Source organism: Buceros rhinoceros, unplaced genomic scaffold (assembly GCF_000710305.1).
Source record: "Buceros rhinoceros silvestris isolate BGI_N320 unplaced genomic scaffold, ASM71030v1 scaffold20303, whole genome shotgun sequence".
In the NCBI taxonomy this organism is placed as follows: domain Eukaryota; kingdom Metazoa; phylum Chordata; class Aves; order Bucerotiformes; family Bucerotidae; genus Buceros; species Buceros rhinoceros.
Genome location: NW_010403303.1, coordinates 36,909 through 43,328, shown reverse-complemented (window position 1 = coordinate 43,328; position 6,420 = coordinate 36,909).

Sequence of the window (6,420 nt, the reverse complement as noted above, 5' to 3'; positions counted from 1 at the left end):
TGTGCAAATGGGGTTTATTACTGATGAACCCTATTTTTCCTGGTTAACACATGCTACCTGCTGCACTTAATCAGCTAATTGTTCCCAACTCCCAGCCATTTTCACACAAGCAGTTTCAAATACCACCTATCGGGAAGAACAAGCTCTCATTTCACAGGGATGCTTGAACGCTCACGAAGATTTCACACAGATTCCTCTCTGAAATACCAGCAAATTTTTCTTTTCCGCAGAGTGCCCACTTACTTCTTCAGTCAGTGCAAACCCTTCACACACACAATCCTCGGTGCACAATAAATTAGATCATTGGTTTGCAACCAACAAATCTGGATCTGCAAAAACTGATAGACAGCTCTTACTGTATCTGCAGGAGCAAAATAAGCAAAGCTAATGTATTGTCAATGGGCTTAAATGTGCTGTGCTGGATCCACATGTCCAGTAGAAAATATTTCGTGTACACAAATTTTTTAAGTTTGCAAACAACTGAGTAAGAGGGCTGTCCTTCAGGGGTAGACAGATTTCAGAAGAGGGGGACTGATTTTTCAAGCCCACCATCACTTTCATTTAGGCTATGGGTGACACTTTGATCCTGATCTCACGCATTTTCAAGGGACAGCAGAGCGTATGTCTGGCTGGCCATGGATTTCCATTTAACAGGGGCTGCAGCCTCAGAAACATTTTAAGCCTCCATGAAACAGCTTCACCACCAAGAGAAATTATTTTATTCTGTGCTGCTCTTTTTCACTCCTATAATAATCCTTCCGTGGGACAGCACTGAATGAGAAGGGTTTAAAACAAATCTGTCAAAAACATGTAAGCAAATGCATAAATAAACATACCAGTGAAGTTTAAACCCGGATAGGTTTCCCCATCCTTGTTCACGATGGCCAAAAGTGGCTAAACCTTTGTGCCGGTGCAAGAGAAAGAGTTGGATGGGACAGGGACAGGGGAAGGACAGAGCAAATTCCTTCAATGACAGTGCCATGTTATGGTGGCTCAAATCATTCATGCGAACAGTTCTGGTCTGGGAGAGGTGTGAAGGGTTGTTAATTGGAAGGTATTAATTATGGGGACCTTTGATGAAGTGGTCTTGTTAAGCCCTTTTGGCTGGGAGGGTGCGTGGTTTGAGGTTGCCCTTTGTGCACAGCTGGGCTTGAGATTTTCCTTGGGTTTAGTAGCTGTGTATAAAGACAACAGTGCAATCACAACTATAGCACTCTTATGATCATTTTTGCTGGAGGACAGTTTGGTTTGTCTTTCTCTCTTTTTTTTTTTTTTTATTTGGAGATAAATACCAGACTACCTGTGTCTTTGTATAGCTATTTGTACACTATTTCTAAACACGCATGAGCATACACATGACCAGTATATCCACAAACATGCATAGGGTTGTAGGCATGTATAGCTGTGTGCCACTCAGCCTATATTGGCACGTCTGCCTAGCTTGCAGGAGAAACAGATTTTAGTCTTAGATTAGAATTTAGATGCTATGTAATCATGGCCAAAGCACGTCATTGCTTTGTGCTTCATCTTCCTATTAGTAAGCAGGGCGAGAAGGAGTTGCAAACATGGGATACACACCATGCCGAGCAGATCGGAGCTTAGAAGCCAGGCATGATCCTTTGGGTCAGCATATCCAACATCCCACCGGGGAACCAACTCACTGATCTGCTGGAAGAAAGGCAGGTTTTGAACCGCGTTAGAGCAGAACATCACTGACAGCAAAACACTGGCGCTGGGTATTTAATCTCTGACAAACTGATGCCATCTAATGAAGATCATCTGTTGGCAGACACAGTCCAACCCCAGCCAATTGTTATGTCTGTGGCAGAAGGAGGCAAGGACAACAGCTAGAGTGTACCTGCTTTATTGCAAAAGAAATCTGTTCTTAGTGGGAAAATATTTTCCACCTAAAATATTATGAATAGGTTGTATTTACTTTGACCCTACTGATCACAGTTGGTTTTACAATTAGTTGACCGCATTAATATATGTGATCAACTACCAGTGTCTAAACTTGTTTCGAGTAAATAGCCAAAGCTTATGCAAATTTTTAAATGCATATCCTTCAACCACACTGCCTTTACTCTCAACAGTCAGCTCCTTATTGGACCCAACAAGTCTTGAGATTTCTCAAAAATTGAAAGATTGAAAAACATAGGCATGTAATTTTTTTTTTCTCTTTGAGTTTGGATTGCTGCTAGCATTTCCGGGTATGAATTTTTTGGATTGGTGGTACATTGCTGCTGCATGCTGCTGCTGCTACATGTCATCTCTGTCTTCTGCAGAAGAAGTGGCTGTGTTTGAGGAACGGAACTATTATATGGCCTTTAGAAGTGACTAATTCAGGAAACTCTCACCTGTTAGAATCCTTCATTTTCATCTACTCTTAATTTTCAAAACTGTCTAATTTGGTGCTGAAATTTCTCAGGCTGGAAGCTCTGAGGGGAAAAATAAAAAGACATTTCAGTTCAGGCAGGGAATCCATTTTTGTAATTGTAAGAGGCCCGATAGTGTAGTATTTTTTAGTACTGCTCTTGTAAATTGGTTTGTTTTCGAGCTACTCATTTGCATTTGCACTGAACTCACTACACAGTGTTACTAACTTAGATTTTTCTCTAATTAATAATGTTGCTGAATCCTGTCACTGTCATGAGCTTTGCCTCCCCCCCAATTTTTTTGAAGCCTCCAGAAAGACTACAGGTGACGTGCGGAGAAGACAACCTCATGATGCGGCAAGTTCACATCAACAGCTGCTGCAAAGTAAGCAACAGTTTCAGCAGTGGGTGTCCCCCAGGTGGGTGTCCTCAGATGGTGTCCTTCCCTACGTGCAGAGATCCTTTCTGCCCCAGAGATGGCAGGAGCTAATCCTGAGTGAGGTAGTCACAGGGTAATCAGCATGGGGGAAGGTGACAGGTCAGAAAGCTCAGACAGGAAGCCTTTCCCTGCCGTATAAGGGGGCACTCAACTCCTTGATAAGCCCAGCACTGCCTCCTTCACCCCTCAATTAAACAGGATAAAGATGCAGCCAAAGCAGCATGAATTCATTCCATATGAATAAAACGCAGGCACGAGATGTCCTAAGATTTGGTTTAAAAAGCAGCATCCTAAGGCTGATCCTGCCGTGCCTAGCACACTTGGTGCCTGTCTTCTTCCAACTTGGTGCCTCTCACCACTCCTAAAGTGCTGCAAAGGAGTGGGCAGCCAATGGAGTGGGAAGGGAAGAAAGAGATAGGGGCTAGACAAGGTGCCTGCAAGGGAGCAAAAATTCAGCACAGAGAGCACAGGAGGAAGGCGGCACTTTGGGGTGAAGCCACAGAGCCCCTGCAAAGGATTTAGCTGGATTTCCCACCCCCCAATCCCATGGCAATACCTTCAAACTACATGGTCACAGGACTTGAGGGCTCTCAGCTGGATGAAGAGCTGACCCCAGAAAACGTGACTGGGTCTTCCATCTCTCCATCTCCTCCAAAAGAGATTTCCCTGAACGATGGAGAGAAGATTGGAGATTTAATGCTTGTCTGAGCGGCTTTCAGGCCAGTTAACGTGCTAATCCCATAACCCCATCTCCAGCCTGAAGGTGCACGAAGACTTCACATGTTACTTCTGGATAACCTAACTCCCCTGGAGGAGGAAGGGGAACCACAAGACAGAGAAAAGTAAAGGATTTGGTAAGAAATCAGATAATAGGGGCAATGCAGAGGCAGTTTCCTCCAGAGGTTAGCCTGAGAAAGGCTAAGGATGGACAAAGCAGCCCAGTAAAGGAGAAGAAGAGCTAAGCGGGTGGGAGGAGTTGAGTGAGATGACAGGGCTGGGGGAGGGGAAGAAGGTCCCTGCCAGCAGGGAGCAGAGATATCTTCTCTGCACCCCCTGTACTCCAGAGCCCGGCATGAAGGAAAGCAAATTTTGCTCTCCATCCCTCGGTGGATGTCATGGCAGGAGCTGGCATCTTGCAGCAGTGGTGTCATAGAGAAGTCACACACTGGAGCTGGATTTGAAAGAGGCCTGAATTATTTTAGGACCTCTCAGAAAACAGGTGGTTATGTAAGGTCAAATCTCAGCAAGTGTAATCAAATCTCAGCCCTAAGCTGCTCACCAGGCAGGGTGTTAGTAGATACTTATCCAAGCAGTCCTCCTTGTGTTGTGACTTTCCTCCAAAACAGCCTGACCTGAAGTTGGGACTAAATTAAGGAGAGCTGTGTCACCCTGTCCTTCTCTGTTGGCCTTAGAAAATCTCCCTCGCCAGCTCCACTCTGTCTTGCCTGTGTTTAACACCTCTTTCAACAGAGACCTTGATTTTATGCTGGAATTCATGGCTTCATGTCAGACTGTGTCCAGGCTCCCACTAGCTTAGATGCTTTATGTTCCTTGGTGCTTTAGCTGTAGCAGTGCTCAAGGGCGTGCTGCTTGCAGCTACATAACCTCTCTGTGCAGCCATGAGGCAGTAATTACCAGCATCTCTGTGGCAACATTTTTCCTTTATTGCACTTGTGCCGTTCCCCTATTATTGCTCTCAAGGCCCTACCTCTCCCAACCCCCCACAGCATTAGTGGGGCGGATTCTCGTGGAAAGCACCAGTGTGAGAATTGCCCCTCCTCCCTCTCCTTCTTTATCTCTTGCTTTGTAGACTTTAGTATAAGAAAGAGAAAAACATACGTGGTGCTCAACAAAGCAGCTAACAGCTATTTAAATTCTCAGTAAATATTATCCAATCATATGTATTCACGGAAGCATAACAGGCAATGAATGTGCAATATTCTCCTCCCAGAGCTAATAGAATCACAACCTGGAATAACCAATAGGGAGTTGAAGTGGGTCCTGTTGAAAAGTATATAATGCTAAGGGAAAGCACAGCAAGAAATCATCATCATCATCATCATTTTCATTGTCATCACCTGCTGCACTGGAGAAAGCCTTCCAAGGAGGAGACACCTAAAAGATCCCATCATTGCCCTTCACAGCCGGACACTGGGGAAAGTTTCCCCTTTTTCTCTCTCTTTCCTCCTCCTTTATTTTCGTTTTTCTCTAGAAATTACTTTCATCATTACAATCAAAGTATACCATCAACAATGGACCCATACAAATCTTTGTGTATATGAAACTGTCAGAACATCTTTTGTGCAACTTGTGCATTCCCAGCATGCAATTATGACTACTAAACAGTTCACTTAGTTTATGATATGTTTATGATGCTTGACTGGACCCATGAAGCAGGTTTCAGTTGCAGGTTCTTGTCACAAAAATATCCTTAGGAGCCTCCCAGTAAGAGGCTCTAGTTCAGTGTATAGAGCTGAGTGCCTCCACAGGGAGAGTTTAGAGGATCTAAATTAAAAGAAATGTTGGAATCTGACAATGAAAGGCCGTTAAAAAAAAAAAACCAAACCCCAACCCCGCAACATTAAAAGACTAAATCCTACACATTTGGGAGATCCTAGGGAGAGATTAGTACCTGGCAATACACCTGAGCAATAAAAGGAGAAAATGAAAAAAAAAGAAGTTTCGCATTTTCATCCCCTGGCTTTTCCCCTTTCACAGTTGTTTCCACCAGGGACCTGCTACTGCATGGCAGCTAGAGCACTTACCATACATACATCTGGGAGCTGATCAGCCACCGGAGAGGCAAGATAATGGAGGAGGAAGAGCTGCCTCCTCTGCCCATTAGTTGAATGTTCCCAAGGAGAGCACGAGATGCTCCCCAGAAGCATTCATTTCTCTTTGAAAGCCTCAGCTGCTTTATGAAAAAAAAATCATAATAATGGTGACAAAGAGCTGAACTGAATGCAATTGCACAGCGGTGCTTTTATCTGGTAGGAGGAGGAAAGAAGAGTATGTCTGCAGCATGATGTGAAAGCCATAGGAAGAGATGTGTCCCCTTAAGAAGAAAGAAACATTTTACCAAAATGTTTTAGAACAGCCTTTCTTTATTGGGCTGCTGGTTGCTACGGAGAAAGAATTGATCGTTCAGAAAAAAGATGAGAAAAGGAGCTGTCAAGAAAGAAGACATCTGGAGCTGACTTGTGTACAGTTTCTTATCCTTTGCCCAGTGACACTGAATCATTTGCTTCACTGTTTTAAACTGAATAAAGCTCTAGAATCATCTGATTCCCATTTAAATAAAACCACCTTTTTGCTGTCTCTTCTTTTTGTTTTTCCTTTTAAACAAAGCGGTATTATTTCCCTGTTTAGTTCAAAGAGTGATCACTTTTAGCAAGTGCTAGTGGATTGTTTAGTCACTGTTCAAAGGTATATGGCATGTAATTCATACAGAAAGAATCAATTATGGAAAAAGAAAAATCGGGGAAAATCCTTGAGACAATACTGAACAAACTCTGTTATTTAGATTCATTTTTAAAACCAACCACAGGCTCTGTGTTCTGGCAGTCACGTAGATAACAGGATTAACTACCTGGGTTTGATTCCCCA